We start from the raw sequence: 16,237 nt of genomic DNA on the forward strand, positions 1-16,237 counted from the left end.
ACAAGCAACTAACCCTAATAAATGGTGTTGAGGTCCAGGCCTACAGGGACACGGGTGCCAGTGTCACAATGGTGATTGAGAAACTGGTGCACCCTGAACAACACATACTTGGACACCAGTACCAAGTAACCGATGCTCACAACATAACACAAAGCCACCCCATGGCTGTTGTAAATCTCAACTGGGGGGGGGTAACTGGTCCAAAGAAAGTTGTGGTAGCTTCACATTTACCTGTAGACTGTCTATTAGGGAATGATTTGGAGACATCAGCTTGGTCAGATGTGGAGTTGGAGGCCCATGCAGCAATGCTGGGCATCCCAGGGCATATTTTTGCTTTGACAAGGGCTCAGGCCAAAAAGCAAAAAGGACAGGGAAGCTTGGATCCTGGAACAATGGACCAAGTGCTCCCTAAAGCTAGGGCTAGTAGAAGCAGACCACTTCCTACTATCCCTCCCTCTACAGTGGATTCTACTTCTGAGGAAGAATTCCCTCCCTGTGCAGAACCTACACCAGAGGAGCTGGAAGCAGACACTGCTGAGCTTTTGGGTGAAGGGGGGCCTGCCAGGGAGGAGCTGAGTGTGGCACAGCAAACCTGTCCCACATTAGAGGGTCTCAGACAGCAAGCTGTCAAACAGGCTAATGGGGATGTCAGTGACTCTCACCGAGTTTACTGGGAGGACAACCTCTTGTACACTGAGCATAGGGATCCTAAACCTGGAGCTGCCAGGAGATTAGTGATTCCTAAGGAGTACAGAAAGTTCCTCCTAACACTGGCACATGACATTCCCTTAGCTGGGCACCTGGGCCAAATGAAAACTTGGGACAGATTGGTACCATTGTTTCATTGGCCTAGGATGTCTGAGGACACAAAGGAATTTTGTAAGTCCTGTGAAACCTGTCAAGCCAGTGGCAAGACAGGTGGCACTCCAAAGGCACCCCTTATCCCACTGCCTGTGGTTGGGGTTCCCTTTGAAAGGGTAGGGGTTGACATAGTTGGCCCCCTTGACCCTCCTACTGCTTCAGGCAATAGGTTTATCTTAGTGGTAGTGGACCATGCCACAAGATATCCTGAAGCTATTCCTTTAAGGACCACTACAGCTCCTGCAGTGGCAAAGGCCCTCCTGGGAATATTTTCCAGGGTGGGCTTCCCAAAGGAAGTAGTATCAGACAGAGGAAGCAATTTCATGTCTGCATACTTAAAGGCCATGTGGAAGGAGTGTGGTGTAACTTACAAGTTCACAACACCCTATCATCCACAAACAAATGGACTGGTGGAGAGATTTAATAAAACTCTCAAAGGCATGATTATGGGACTCCCTGAAAAACTCCGCAGGAGATGGGATATCCTTCTACCATGCCTCCTTTTTGCCTACAGGGAGGTACCCCAGAAAGGAGTGGGCTTCAGCCCCTTTGAACTTCTTTTTGGACACCCTGTTAGGGGTCCACTCACACTTGTAAAGGAGGGTTGGGAACAACCTTTAAAAGCTCCTAAGCAAGATATACTGGATTATGTACTTGGCCTCAGATCAAGGATGGCTGAGTACATGAAAAAGGTCAGTAAAAACCTTCAGGCCAGCCAAGAGCTCCAGAAGCAATGGCATGATCAGAAGGCTGTTTTGGTTCAGTACCAACCAGGGCAGAAAGTGTGGGTCTTGGAGCCTGTGGCCCCAAGAGCACTCCAAGATAAATGGAGTGGACCCCACACAATTGTTGAAAAGAAGGGTGAAGTCACCTACTTGGTTGACTTAGGCACTGCCAGGAGTCCCCTTAGGGTGCTCCATGTCAACCGCCTGAAACCCTACTATGACAGGGCTGATCTTACCCTGCTCATGGCAACAGATGAGGGACAGGAAGAAGACAGTGATCCTCTACCTGATCTCTTCTCTTCCACAGAACAAGATGCTCTTGTGGAAGGTGTAGTTTTGGCTGATTGTCTTACTGCTGAGCAGAAAGATAATTGCATAAATCTCCTAGGACAATTTTCAGAACTCTTCTCTACTGTGCCAGGCACCACTTCTTGGTGTGAGCACACTATAGATACTGGAGACAGTTTACCTGTCAAAAGTAAGATCTATAGGCAGCCTGACCATGTCAGGGACTGCATAAAGCAAGAAGTTCAGAAAATGTTGGAACTAGGAGTGGTTGAGCACTCTGACAGTCCATGGGCTTCTCCTGTGGTACTGGTACCAAAACCCAATTCTAAAGATGGAAAGAAGGAAATTAGGTTTTGTGTAGACTATAGAGGTCTCAACTTGGTAACCAAAACTGATGCTCACCCTATACCCAGGGCAGATGAGCTTATAGATACACTGGCATCTGCCAAGTATCTTAGCACTTTTGATTTGACTGCAGGGTATTGGCAGATCAAATTGTCAGAAGATGCTAAACCTAAGACTGCATTTTCTACCATTGGAGGACATTACCAGTTTACTGTAATGCCTTTTGGTTTGAAAAATGCACCTGCCACTTTTCAGAGGTTGGTGAACACAGTCCTGCAAGGGCTGGAAGCTTTCAGTGCAGCATATTTGGACGATATAGCTGTCTTTAGCTCCAGCTGGGATGATCACCTGGTCCACCTATGGAAAGTTTTGGAGGCTCTGCAAAAGGCAGGCCTCACTATCAAGGCTTCAAAGTGCCAGATAGGGCAGGGTAAGGTGGTTTATCTGGGACACCTTGTTGGTGGGGAACAGATTGCACCACTTCAGGGGAAAATCCAAACTATTATTGATTGGGTTCCCCCTACCACTCAGACTCAGGTGAGAGCCTTCCTAGGCCTCACTGGGTATTACAGGAGGTTCATTAAGAACTATGGCTCCATTGCAGCCCCTCTTAATGACCTCACATCCAAGAAAATGCCTAAAAAGGTATTATGGACAGCAAGCTGTCAGAAAGCTTTTGAGGAGCTTAAGCAGGCCATGTGCTCTGCACCTGTCCTGAAAAGCCCTTGTTACTCTAAGAAATTCTATGTCCAAACTGATGCATCTGAATTAGGAGTAGGGGCAGTCCTATCACAACTTAATTCTGAGGGCCAGGATCAACCTGTTGCTTTTATTAGTAGGAGGTTGACCCCTAGAGAAAAGCGTTGGTCTGCCATTGAGAGGGAGGCCTTTGCTGTGGTCTGGGCTCTGAAGAAGTTGAGGCCATACCTGTTTGGCACTCACTTCATTGTTCAGACAGACCACAAACCTCTACTTTGGCTAAAACAAATGAAAGGTGAAAATCCTAAATTGTTGAGGTGGTCCATATCCCTACAGGGAATGGACTATACAGTGGAACATAGACCTGGGAGTAGCCACTCCAATGCAGATGGACTCTCCAGATATTTCCACTTAGACAATGAAGACTCATCAGGTAATGGCTAGTCTTATTGTCCTTCATTTGGGGGGGGGTTGTGTAGGAAAGTACCATCTTGCCTGGCATGTTACCCCCATTTTTCACTGTATATATGTTGTTTTAGTTGTATGTGTCACTGGGACCCTGGTAACCCAGGGCCCCAGTGCTCATAAGTGTGCCTGAATGTGTTACCTGTGTAGTGACTAACTGTCTCACTGAGGCTCTGCTAATCAGAACCTCAGTGGTTATGCTCTCTCATTTCTTTCCAAATTGTCACTGACAGGCTAGTGACAATTTTTACCAATTTACATTGGCTTACTGGAACACCCTTATAATTCCCTAGTATATGGTACTGAGGTACCCAGGGTATTGGGGTGCCAGGAGATCCCTATGGGCTGCAGCATTTCTTTTGCCACCCATAGGGAGCTCTGACAATTCTTACACAGGCCTGCCACTGCAGCCTGAGTGAAATAACGTCCACGTTATTTCACAGCCATTTTACACTGCACTTAAGTAACTTATAAGTCACCTAGATGTCTAACCTTTACCTGGTAAAGGTTAGGTGCAAAGTTACTTCGTGTGAGGGCACCCTGGCACTAGCCAAGGTGCCCCCACATTGTTCAGAGCCAATTCACTGAACTTTGTGAGTGCGGGGACACCATTACACACGTGCACTACATATAGGTCACTACCTATATGTAGCTTCACCATGGTAACTCCGAATATGGCCATGTAACATGTCTATGATCATGGAATTGCCCCCTCTATGCCATCCTGGCATTGTTGGTACAATTCCATGATCCCAGTGGTCTGTAGCACAGACCCTGGTACTGCCAGACTGCCCTTCCTGGGGTTTCACTGCAGCTGCTGCTGCTGCCAACCCCTCAGACAGGCAGCTGCCCTCCTGGGGTCCAGCCAGGCCTGGCCCAGGATGGCAGAACAAAGAACTTCCTCTGAGAGAGGGTGTGACACCCTCTCCCTTTGGAAAATGGTGTGAAGGCAGGGGAGGAGTAGCCTCCCCCAGCCTCTGGAAATGCTTTGTTGGGCACAGATGTGCCCAATTCTGCATAAGCCAGTCTACACCGGTTCAGGGACCCCTTAGCCCCTGCTCTGGCGCGAAACTGGACAAAGGAAAGGGGAGTGACCACTCCCCTGACCTGCACCTCCCCTGGGAGGTGTCCAGAGCTCCTCCAGTGTGCTCCAGACCTCTGCCATCTTGGAAACAGAGGTGCTGCTGGCACACTGGACTGCTCTGAGTGGCCAGTGCCACCAGGTGACGTCAGAGACTCCTGCTGATAGGCTCCTTCAGGTGTTAGTAGCCTTTCCTCTCTCCTAGGTAGCCAAACCCTCTTTTCTGGCTATTTAGGGTCTCTGTCTCTGGGGAAACTTTAGATAACGAATGCATGAGCTCAGCCGAGTTCCTCTGCATCTCTCTCTTCACCTTCTGATAAGGAATCGACTGCTGACCGCGCTGGAAGCCTGCAAACCTGCAACATAGTAGCAAAGACGACTACTGCACCAGAAGCTCCGAAGAAATCTCCTGTGGGTCGACGGAATCTTCCCCCTGCAACCGCAGGCACCAAAAAGCTGCATTACCGGTCCCTTGGGTCTCCTCTCAGCACGACGAGCGAGGTCCCTCGAATCCAGCGACTCTGTCCAAGTGACCCCCACAGTCCAGTGACTCTTCAGCCCAAGTTTGGTGGAGGTAAGTCCTTGCCTCACCTCGCTGGGCTGCATTGCTGTGAACCGCGACTTTGCAGCTACTCCGGCCCCTGTGCACTTCCGGCGGAAATCCTTCGTGCACAGCCAAGCCTGGGTCCACGGCACTCTAACCTGCATTGCACGACTTTCTAAGTTGGTCTCCGGCGACGTGGGACTCCTTTGTGCAACTTCGGCGAGCACCGTTTCACGCATCCTCGTAGTGCCTGTTTCTGGCACTTCTCCGGGTGCTACCTGCTTCAGTGAGGGCTCTTTGTCTTGCTCGACGTCCCCTCTCTCTGCAGGTCCAATTTGCGACCTCCTGGTCCCTCCTGGGCCCCAGCAGCGTCCAAAAACGCCAAACGCACGATTTGCGTGTAGCAAGGCTTGTTGGCGTCCTTCCGGCGGGAAAACACTTCTGCACGACTCTCCAAGGCGAGAGGGATCCGTCCACCAAAGGGGAAGTCTCTAGCCCTTTTCGTTCCTGCAGAAACCGCAGCTTCTTCTGTCCAGTCGAAGCTTCTTTGCACCAGCAGCTGGCATTTCCTGGGCATCTGCCCATCTCTGACTTGCTTGTGACTTTTGGACTTGGTCCCCTTGTTCCACAGGTACCCTAGATTGGAAATCCACAGTTGTTGCATTGCTGGTTTGTGTCTTTCCTGCATTATTCCTCTAACACGACTCTTTTGTCCTTAGGGGAACTTTAGTGCACTTTGCACTCACTTTTCAGGGTCTTGGGGAGGGTTATTTTGCTAACTCTCACTATTTTCTAATAGTCCCAGCGGCCCTCTACAAGGTCACATAGGTTTGGGGTCCATTCGTGGTTCGCATTCCACTTCTGGAGTATATGGTTTGTGTTGCCCCTATCCCTATGTTTCCCCATTGCATCCTATTGTAACTATACATTGTTTGCACTGTTTTCTAAGACTATACTGCATATTTTTGCTATTGTGTATATATATCTTGTGTATATTTCCTATCCTCTCACTGAGGGTACACTCTAAGATACTTTGGCATATTGTCATAAAAATAAAGTACCTTTATTTTTAGTATAACTGTGTATTGTGTTTTCTTATGATATTGTGCAAATGACACTAAGGGCCTGATTCTAACTTTGGAGGACGGTGTTAAACCGTCCCAAAAGTGGCGGATATACCACCGACCGTATTACGAGTCCATTATATCCTATGGAACTCGTAATACGGTAGGTGGTATATCCGCCACTTTTGGGACGGTTTAACACCGTCTTCCAAAGTTAGAATCAGGCCCTAAGTGGTACTGTAGTAGCTTCACACGTCTCCTAGTTCAGCCTAAGTTGCTCTGCTAAGCTACCATTATCTATCAGCCTAAGCTGCAAGACACCCTATACACTAATAAGGGATAACTGGGCCTGGTGCAAGGTGCAAGTACCCCTTGGTACTCACTACAAGCCAGTCCAGCCTCCTACAAATACCCTTCCTGGGTGGTTGGTGCTAACACCCCCTCCCTCAGGAATGAGCACTCCTGACCCCCAGGGCCTGCTGCTAGCAGCAGATGGTCAACCCCTTGGCAAGCAAACCCCCACTTTTGGTGGGAGCAAAGGCGGGACACCACACAAAGGGTAGAAAGAGTGGCCCCCCGGCATGCACCATCCTTAAGTTGTTGCCTGCAAGGTGGACACTCCATTTAATTTTCCTCCATCGTAGATGGAAGGCAAATAGCCAATCAGGGATAGGGAAGTGACCCTTCCCACAGGAAGTGGTCACTGTAGTGTGTGTAGCCATCCAAAGGTAGGTGCCCCATTGGACACTACCAGGTTCCCCTTAAAATGCCCACTAAATTCAGTATTTACTGGGCATCCCTAAAACCAAGTAATCAGATACGACAAACAAAAGGAAGACCAGCACCAGGAAGATCCAAGGCACAAGAACTGCGGATCTGCTGCACAAAGATAAGGCACCAAACCCTGCCTACTTCACCTAGTACCCAACAATCATTGCTGAGGAGCTGCTGGGCATCTGGAACTGACCTCAAGAACCCCAGAGGACCTCCAGGCTTCGAAAATCACCCAAGAACTCCCTTCAGAGTGGAGGTACCACTCTGCAACAAAGAAGAAGCCAGCAACCCAGTAAGGGTGACCTCACTGACCAGCCGCTAACTCCTGAACTGGAAGTCGCAGCTGGACCTGACGATACACCAACAACCATAAGTTTGGTGGCACTGCACCCTCCAGGGGTCAAACCATGCCAATACCCAGAGTATTGGTCAGCTGACGCTGGACACTAGGAAATCCAGCCCACTCCTGCTGAAAAAGGACCAGGAGGAAGCCGCAGTTGAGGGACTTCAGGAATACCCCGGACCTCCTGCCAGAGTGCCCCTGTTGTCCTGCAAAAGACCGTTGAACCACCTTACCTCCAGATCCAAAGGACATCTTTGCACACAGCTGCTGGCTCACAGATTTGCTCTGCACCCAGTCACGCTGTGCTCTGCAACAAAGAACTAGCTGTGTCCTAAGGGTCCCTCGCCCCTTGCGACCTCAACACTCCAAGGGGTCCCCAAGAAACCACCTCTAAACTTACCTGCACAGACCTTTTCCAAGTTGTCCCCCGCAGTGGCCCTGCACCAGCTCCAGAGACCTTTCAAAGCTGCTCCCGCCGGAACCGGAAGCTGCCCAAACTTCTCCAGCTGGCACAGTGTGCCCACCGATGAACTCGACCAACCTGCGAAAGAAGAACTTGGTAAACGACCTGTAAGATTGTATATGTATTTTAAAATGTGACTTTTCATTGATTACTATGGTGCATAATTAGCACTGAAACAAAACTTTAAAAAGTAATATCTAAAAAAGTACTTAATTTTGATAATCTTGATCTTAAAAATTACATAAAAATCTAAAGTATTTTTATCAACTGTCCTCGAGTTATTCCGTTGAGTATATGAGTTGCATGATTGATACTATGAGTACAACAAATGCTTTGCAGTTCTCCAAGATTAGCCTAACTGCTTGACCAAGCTACCATAAACATTAGAGCATTTGATGATCTAGTTTTTACCTCTGTAAACCGTGTGATTGCCTGAACCCCCTGCACAGTGTGCCTAGCTTTGCACACTACATAGAGGGCCAGCCTCCTACACTCACAGCAGCGATAAATGACTTTGTGAGTTTTTCCACTACCAAGACATTTAAAACACATAAGTGCATGTCCTGCCTTTTACTTACATAGCACCCTGCCCTATGAGTTACCTAGGGCCTACCTAAAGGGTGACTTATATGTACTAAAAGGGATATCTAAGGCTTGGCAAATAGTTTTAAATTCCAAGTTGAAGTGGCAGTAAAACTGCACACACAGGCTTTGCAATGGCAGGCCTGAGACATGGTGAAGGGGCTACTTATGCGGGTGGCACAACCAGTGCTGCAGGCCCACTAGTGGCATTTAATTTACAGGCCCTGGGCACATATAGTGCACTTTTTTCTAGGGACCTATAGGTAAATTAAATATGCCAATTGGGTAGGAGCCAATGTTACCATGTTTAGGGGCGAGGGCACAAGCACTTTAGCACTGGTCAGCAGTGGTAAAGTGTACATAGTCCTAAAACCAGCAAAAACAGTATCAGAAAAATGGAGGGAGGCAGGCAAACATTTGGGGGTGACCACCCTAAGGCTATCAGGTCTAACATGTGGCCCCCCCAGCTGAAAGTGGGGAGAGCTATCCAATCCCTTGGAAGCTCTTATCACTAAGGCAGATGAATCTAGAAAGACCATCAGCATTAGAGTGGTCAGCCCCTGGGCGAGCGCCACTGTAATGTCCATTCCATGTAGGGAGATGGACCACCTCAAGAGCTTAGGATTTTCACCCCACATTTGCAGGAGCCATCTGAGGGGCCTGTGGTCTGTGTGGTCCGGGAATATGTCCCACACAGGTATGGTCTCAGCTTCTTCAGTGCCCATACCACAGCGAATGCTTCTCTTTCAATGGCACTCCACCTCTGTTCATGTGGAAGTGACCTCCGTCTAATGAAGGCTACTGGTTGGTCTAGACCCTCCTCATTCATCTGTGCGAAGACTGTCCCTATGCCATGCTCTGAGACATCTGTCTGCACTATGAACTCCTTGGATTAATCAGGGGCTCTGAGCGCAGATGTTTTGCACATGGCTTCCTTGAGGGAATCACATGCTTTCTGACAAGCCTCTGTCCAGTTCACCAATCTGGGCTGCTTCTTTGAAGTCAGCTCAGTTAAGGAGACAACAATGGTGCCATATCCCTTAACAAATCTGTAAGAGCCAGTGAGGCCTAGGAAGGCTCTCACTTCAGTTTGTGTTTTAGCCGGTTGCCAGGCCATGATTGTTTCAATCTTGGCCTGGAGGGGCTTTAGCTTGCCACCACCTACCATGTGTTCCAAATACACCACGGAACTGTGCCCACTCTGGCACTTGCTGGCCTTGATTGTCAGTCCTGCCTCTTGCAGGGCCCAAAGCACCTCTTGGAGGAGATGCAGGAGTTCCTCCCAGTTGGCACAGTAGACTGTGATGTCATCTAAGTAGGCAGCACTGAAAGCCTGCATGCCAGCCACAACCAACCACTGGACGGTAGCAGGGGCATTCTTCAAACCAAAGGGCATCACCAGTAATTGGTAATGTACCTCAGGGGTTGAGAACAATGACCTCTCTTTTGCTCCCCCAGTCAAGGCAATCTACCAGTACCCTGATGCTAAATCAAAAGTATGGAGGAATTTGGCTGCGCATAGCCTGTCAATGAGCTCATCAGCTTTGGGATGGGGTGGGCGTAAGTCTTGGTGGTGGAACTGGGGCCTCCGTAGTCCACGGTTCTGGTTTGGGGCCGGGTGGGCAGTCTTTGTACAAATACCACTGGGCTGGACCAGGGTCTGCCAGAGGGTTCAAGGACCCCTAAAGCTAGCACCTTGGTGACCTCCTCCTTGATACTGGCTCTCACCCTGTCCGACAACCTGTGAATTTTGTTCTTTAGAGAGACTGTCTCCTGTGTCAGTGTCATGGCCGCACAGATGTATGAGTCCAGGGGTGAGTGAGAAGAGTGAGGCAAACTGTCAGAGAAATGGGTGACAGTCACCTCGCTGCTCCGGGGTCAGGGAGTCAGAGAGGTTGACACCCTCCACTGACCCATCGTTCTCTTGTGCAGAGAGGAGTTCAGGGAGAGATTCACTCTCCTCCTCCACACCCTCATCGGTCACAAGGAGCATGCTCACTTTGGACTTCTCAAAGTGAGGCTTGAGTCAGTTCACATGGAGCGCCCTTAGTGGGTTCCTGTGGGTGGGGAGGTCCACTAAGTGGCCTTCTCCTTATGATACTTAATTTTGTATGAGCCAGTCCAACGGTTCTGGAGAGATCAGGGCTCTACCTGCTCCATGACCAATACTTTTTAGCCAGGCTGGAACTCTACCAAATTGGCCTTCTGGTCAAACCAGTGTTTCATTACCTCCTGGCTGGGTGCCAAAGACAGAAAGTGGGATCAGGGGAGGTCTCATCTTTTTCCCTGACTTCCCACTGGCCTGTCAGGTGGGACAGGACGTGCAGAATGTATCTGAGGCTGTCTTCATTTGGGGCCAATAAAAGTGGACAGCAATTTTGGTGAAGGGCTTGTCTTGCCCTAAATGTCCTGCCAGGGGTATGTTGTGAGCCAGACCCAGTAGGACGGCCTGGTAACACTGGGGTGATACTGGGGGAACACTGGGGGACCACCTTATGTTCTCTGCCAGCACCCGGAACCTTAGGCTCGCTGTAGAGGAGATCATTCCCTCAGTAGATTAGGTCATACCTGCTGCATGGGTTGAGGCCGGTCACCTCAAGCCCTCAAAATTGGGACACTCTTTCTGTGCTTTGCATATCTCCTCCCTGGTGGGCCCATCCTCACCTTGGCAGCCAGCAAGCTCAGGTAAGTCACCTAGGGCAGCAGTGTCCTCCCTGGTTGGCGCAGAGGCCTCCTCCTCAGGGACCCTGTCAACCTCCACCAAAGGAACTTCAGGGACTGGTTTCCCATGCCCCTTGCTCCTCTCCTTGGCAGTTGTCTGGGCCATTTTTCCAGGCTTCAGATGCCCATACAGACCAACATAGGCAATTCCATCATCTCAGTGAGACCTGAGCTCTACCTCCCTCCAGATAGTGTGCTCCAGGTCATTGCCTAACAGACAATCTACAGGCATGACAGGGCTCACAGCGACTTTCAGAGTACCAGAGTCCCCCCACTCAATGGGAACCAGAGCCACCGGTAGATGGCTATCCCAATTGGCAGTGACTAAGACTTGGTGGAATGTTCAGTAGGCCCTGCTTTACTGACACCAGCTGACACTTGACAGTTGTCATGCTGGCTCCTGTGTCATGCAGAGACTCTACCTGTTGCCATTTAATGGTGACCCATTGCCTATACTTGGAAGTATTGGCAGGCATGTGGGCTTTTGCCACCATATCTGCATCCTCCAGGGACACTAGGGTTATCTCTGTTTGTTCCCCCAAACTATCTGGGACTATCTGCTCCCCTAGCACTACACTAGTCAACCCAGGTGTCTGCCGACCAGTAGGGGGCTGTGCCCTCTTTGGACATTTGGAATTGCCCTTAGAGTGACTATACTTGGAGCACTCTGCACATTGGTGTACAAATCTCCCTGTCTGATGATCAAAGAACCCTTTCTTTTTAGAATCAGTCTGGGGCTGGTTATCACAATTCCCTTTGAAATTATTTTGGGGGCCTTTAAAGAACTCCTTATTTTTAAGTTTTTCTCCCCCCACTTTCTTTTGGGTGTTCCCCAGATACCTTTTTGGACACTGGTGCTAGCTTAGAGGTATGTCTCCTCAGCAAGATCAGTCAGCTTACTGTCAACTAGGTGCTAGCGCAACTCTGTAAAGCAAATACTGAGCATGTGCTCTCTCAGGATTAAATTGTACAACCCAACATAATCACCGACTTTGCTGCCCCACACCCAGCCCTTCAGTCTCACACAAGCACAGGCAGACAAAGCGATGCAGGAGAGTTTTCAGAGTGTTTATTGAAAAGACTGCAATCTATGATAAAATATATGAGCTGCTGTTATCAGGATGATCAGACATAGCACAATAAAAATGGTTACCATAAGAGAGAAGCAGATAAACAATCCCAGCGTAATGGAAAAAGCATATTCTACAAACCCCTACGACTAACTACCTAGTCTTCTAGTGAGAGCAGTGGTAGCCCTTCTCTGCCTGTACTAGTCCGCGGAAGGAACACCCTCCCCCATACCTGAGAAGGGGCCTGCCTGTCACCTCCTCGGCTGGCTATAGAGACAGGACTGAGGTCAGCAAAAATGCAATGAAGTGGCACACAGTAAAGGATGGCTCCTCTGGCTGGAATGACCTCTCTACCCTTCTTTGGCCTGCATGATATTTTTATAACTTTTTAATAACAAAACGTGTTGTGTTCTGAGAAACAGGCCTGACGTGATCATGTGCCTAGGTGTCAAGATTGGCTGCGTACTCTTGTGGAGGCAATACCATGGTCATCATGTACAGCCTTGGGCAGAGGTACACATCAAATATCTTGCAAGAAAATGATAGCAACACTTTCGTAGAAAAGCAGTTGATTAGAAAAATAAAACATCCCAGCTAAAAGCCAGTTGTGCTAAAATGAATTAAAATGAATAAATGAAATGAAGCATGTAACTAGGCATAAGACACAGATTGCAGGCCAAAGCTAAAATATGTGTGCCCAAGCAAAGCTCTGAAATGGACCCACGACAGCTGCGTGGTGGTGAAGATGATCCATGATAGAGAGAACCTATAGGACTCAGCACTTTGTTAAGATTCACTCAGTGGACGGCATTAGCTTCTCCCATCTCTTACTACCAAATGTCAATAGCAGTGATATTGAGCACAAAATATCAAATCCATTATATAGACAGGTAAGTCTAGATTTTCTATACCTAGTTCCATATGTACGTACTCATCCTCCACATATCTTCAAGGTACGTAGATGTGGAGTTAGGAATAGTAAATCTATCCTTCCGATTATGTTTTGTACATTTGTATATGTCGTCCCTCAATATCCTACCCTCAATATTCTTGTATCACAATATTCTGAGGGTCTATATTTAGTAATACACCATATTTTATTGGTGAACTTCCTCTGATCGAGGCTGGGCTAAGAGAACACTCTGTATCTGGTGGTTCAGCAAAACATAGGTGGCTTTCAAATGATTCACAATGCTGCAGTCAATAGCATTTGTGGTCTGAGGCTTTCAACTGGATCATAGGCATTCACAGTTTGCTCATGAGAAGTATACAGGCCTAGATTTGGGAGGGCCTAGCGCCTCCTTGCACCACATTAGCGTCATTTTTTTAAATACGTTAATGTGGCCCAACAAGGCCAAAATCACTGCATCAGATTTAAAAAGTGGCACAATGCATGCATGAACCACCCACACACCACAATCAGCTGTGAATACTCTCCAGTGTGTGCTTTCTAAAATGGTTTGAGTCAATCAATCAATCAATCAAGAGGTATTTGTAGAACGCTGCTTATCAACCGAGTGGGTATCCAGGTGCTTGCTGCCAATGATATTCGAAAAGCCAGGTCTTGAGTCACTTTCTGAAGTTGGTTAGTGATGGTGGCGAGGGAGGGCCTTCCAGGCTTTGGCGGCAAGGTGAGAGAAGGAGAGTCCTCCCAAGCAGCATCGTCGAATGCGCGGGATTGAGGCAATGGTTTGGTGTGCGGAGCGAAGGTTCTTGCGAGGTTGATGGAAGTGTAGGCAGTGGAGGGCCTTGTAGGTGTGGGTTAAGAGTTTGAAGTTACATCTTTCCAGGATCAGGAGCTAGTGGAGGTCCCTCAGGTGCTGGGTGATGTGAGTTCTCTTGGGTAGGTTGAGGATCAACCTAGTGGCTGTGTTCTGGATCATGTGGAATCTTCGCATGAGTTTGGTGGTGGTGTCTGCCTAGAGTGAATTGCCGTAGTCTAGTCAGATGGTGATGAGGGCCTGGGTCACTGTCTTTCTGGTGCAGACGAGGAGCCTTTTCACGACTTTGCAGAGCATATAGTGAGTGCGAGCAGGCTGAGGAGATGGTGTTGACCTGACGTCTCATGGACAGCTCACCGTTGAGGATGATGCTTAGGTTGCGTGCATGGTCCTTAAGAGTGGGGGTGGGTCAGAGTTCCCATGGTCAGCAAGAGTCGGTCCAGAGGGACTAGTGGCTGCCGAAAATCAGAACTTGTGTTGTCCGTGTTGAGATTCAAGCAGTTGACCCTCATCCAGGTAGATACGTTCTTCATGCAGTTGTGGAAGTTGTTTTTTGCTCCGGTGGGGCCTGTTGAAAGCGAGAGGACAAGCTGAGCGTCATCGATGTATGAGATGATATTGATGTTGTGTGATCTGACTATGTCTGCAAGAGGTGCCATTTAGATACTGAAGAGGGCTGAGCTGAGGGATGAGCCTTGCAGTACACCGTAGATGGTGGGCTTGGTTTGAGAGGTGAAGTAGGGGAGGCAGACTCTCTGGGTGTGCCCTGTGAGGAAGGACGCCATCAATCTGAGTACGTCACCTGTGCTTCCTATCTTGCGTAATCGGTCGATGAGTCTGTGGTGTGAGAGGGTGTTGTAGGCTGCGGAAAGTACCAGCAGGATCAGAAGGGCTGATTCTCCTCTGTCAAATCATCTGAGGATGTCATCTGTTGTGGTTATAAGGGCTGTCTTGGTGCTGTGGTTGGCTCTGAAGCCTGATTGGGATGGGTCCAGCATGCTGTTTCTGTCCAGGTGCTCTGTGAGTTGGAGGTTTTGGCAGGAAAAGGGAGCAGAGATATTGAGCGGTAGTTGTAGAGCTTGCTGGGGTCTGCAGAGGGTTTCTTGAAGAGGGGTCTGATCTTGGTGTGTTTCCAGGCTTCAGGGAAAGTGGCTGTAGCTAGAAAAGGCATTAAGGATTGTGGTGAGTTGGTGGCTGATCTTGCCCCTTCTGAGGTTGAAAAGTCGGTGGGGGGCAGGGGTCGGTGGGTGCTCGGAGTGGATGGGGTTCATGAGAGAAGTTGTGTTCATGTGGTGGGTTGCTTCCAGGTGGTGAGGGAGTGGGTGGCGGTGGTGGTCACTGGAATGAGGAGGAGGTCAGAGGGTTGGGGATCGAAGCTTTTATAGACAGTGTGAATGTAGTTGTGGAATTGGTTGGCTAGGGCGATGACGAGTTATTGCGAGGAGGGGATGGATTTTTCAGTGGCCAACGGGCACATAAACTCTCTGATGATGGAGAAGAGTGCCTTAGTTTGGTTAGCACTGTTTCGAGGTGGCGGGTTAGGGCCTCCTTTTTAATGGTTTTGATTAGGCGATGGTAGTTGTTTAGGGCAGTTGTGAAGGCATCTCAGTCGGTGAGGTCCTTGCTCGTGCGCCATTCTTCTTTCCAGGTATTTGCCCCTGTGTTTGGCTGCCCTGAGTTCTGGGGTGTACCAGCTGGCATGTTTGATGGGTCCATGGGGTTCGGGTGGTTTTGTTGGAGCAACTTTGTTCGCGGTATGTGTGATCCAGCTGTTGAAATTCTGTACTGCCTTATTAAGGATGTTGGTGACATTTGGTTGTGTTGTACTGTGGGCGTTGGTCCAGTGTTGCTGGGTAATCTTGGTCCAGCTGCGAAAAGGGGCACTGGTATGGTTGAGGTGGTGTGGGGGGACTAGAGAAGGTGAAGTGAACTATGAAGTCGTCCAACCAGGTGAAATCTGAGGTGTGGCTGTATCTTATTCTGTTTCTGGACATGAGAATGGGTTCCAGCATGTGTCCGGCTTTGTGAATGGGGTCTGTAACCAGCTGCTTGAGGCTGATGTTGTCTAGTCTTTCTAGGAGATCGGTGGAGTTGGGGTTGGAGGAGTCGTCCAGGTGAAAGTTGAGGTCTCCCAAGAAGATGTAGTGTTCGAATTCAATGACGAGTGGGGAGATGAATTCTGTGATGGCATTGCTGAGGCCAGCTTTGGGTCCAGGTGGCCTGTACGCGAGGGTGCCTTTGATGGTGGTATTTTCGCCCATGCAGATCTGGAAATTTATGTGTGGTGTTGCCGTTGGTGGTGGTGCAGTTAATTGATTCTTTGTGTATGATTGCAATGTTGCCCCCCGTCTGTTGGTGCGGTTGCAGTGTTTCAGTTGGTATCCAGTGGGTGTTCCTGTGGAGATGTCAGGGGCGGATGTGGGGGGTAAGCCAGGACTCTTCATGCACGCTTACGGAGAGATATGGCGCTGAGAAGGAGGCATGTTAATTG

At 49.0% G+C, this 16,237-nt stretch overlaps 1 pseudogene; it reads right to left on the reverse strand.

Annotated features, from left to right (window-relative positions):
• The window catches only part of LOC138286924 (zinc finger protein 850-like), a 173,802-nt pseudogene that overhangs the window by 142,910 nt on the left and 14,655 nt on the right, over positions 1-16,237 (reverse strand).

This window comes from Pleurodeles waltl, chromosome 4_1, assembly GCF_031143425.1.
Source record: "Pleurodeles waltl isolate 20211129_DDA chromosome 4_1, aPleWal1.hap1.20221129, whole genome shotgun sequence".
In the NCBI taxonomy this organism is placed as follows: domain Eukaryota; kingdom Metazoa; phylum Chordata; class Amphibia; order Caudata; family Salamandridae; genus Pleurodeles; species Pleurodeles waltl.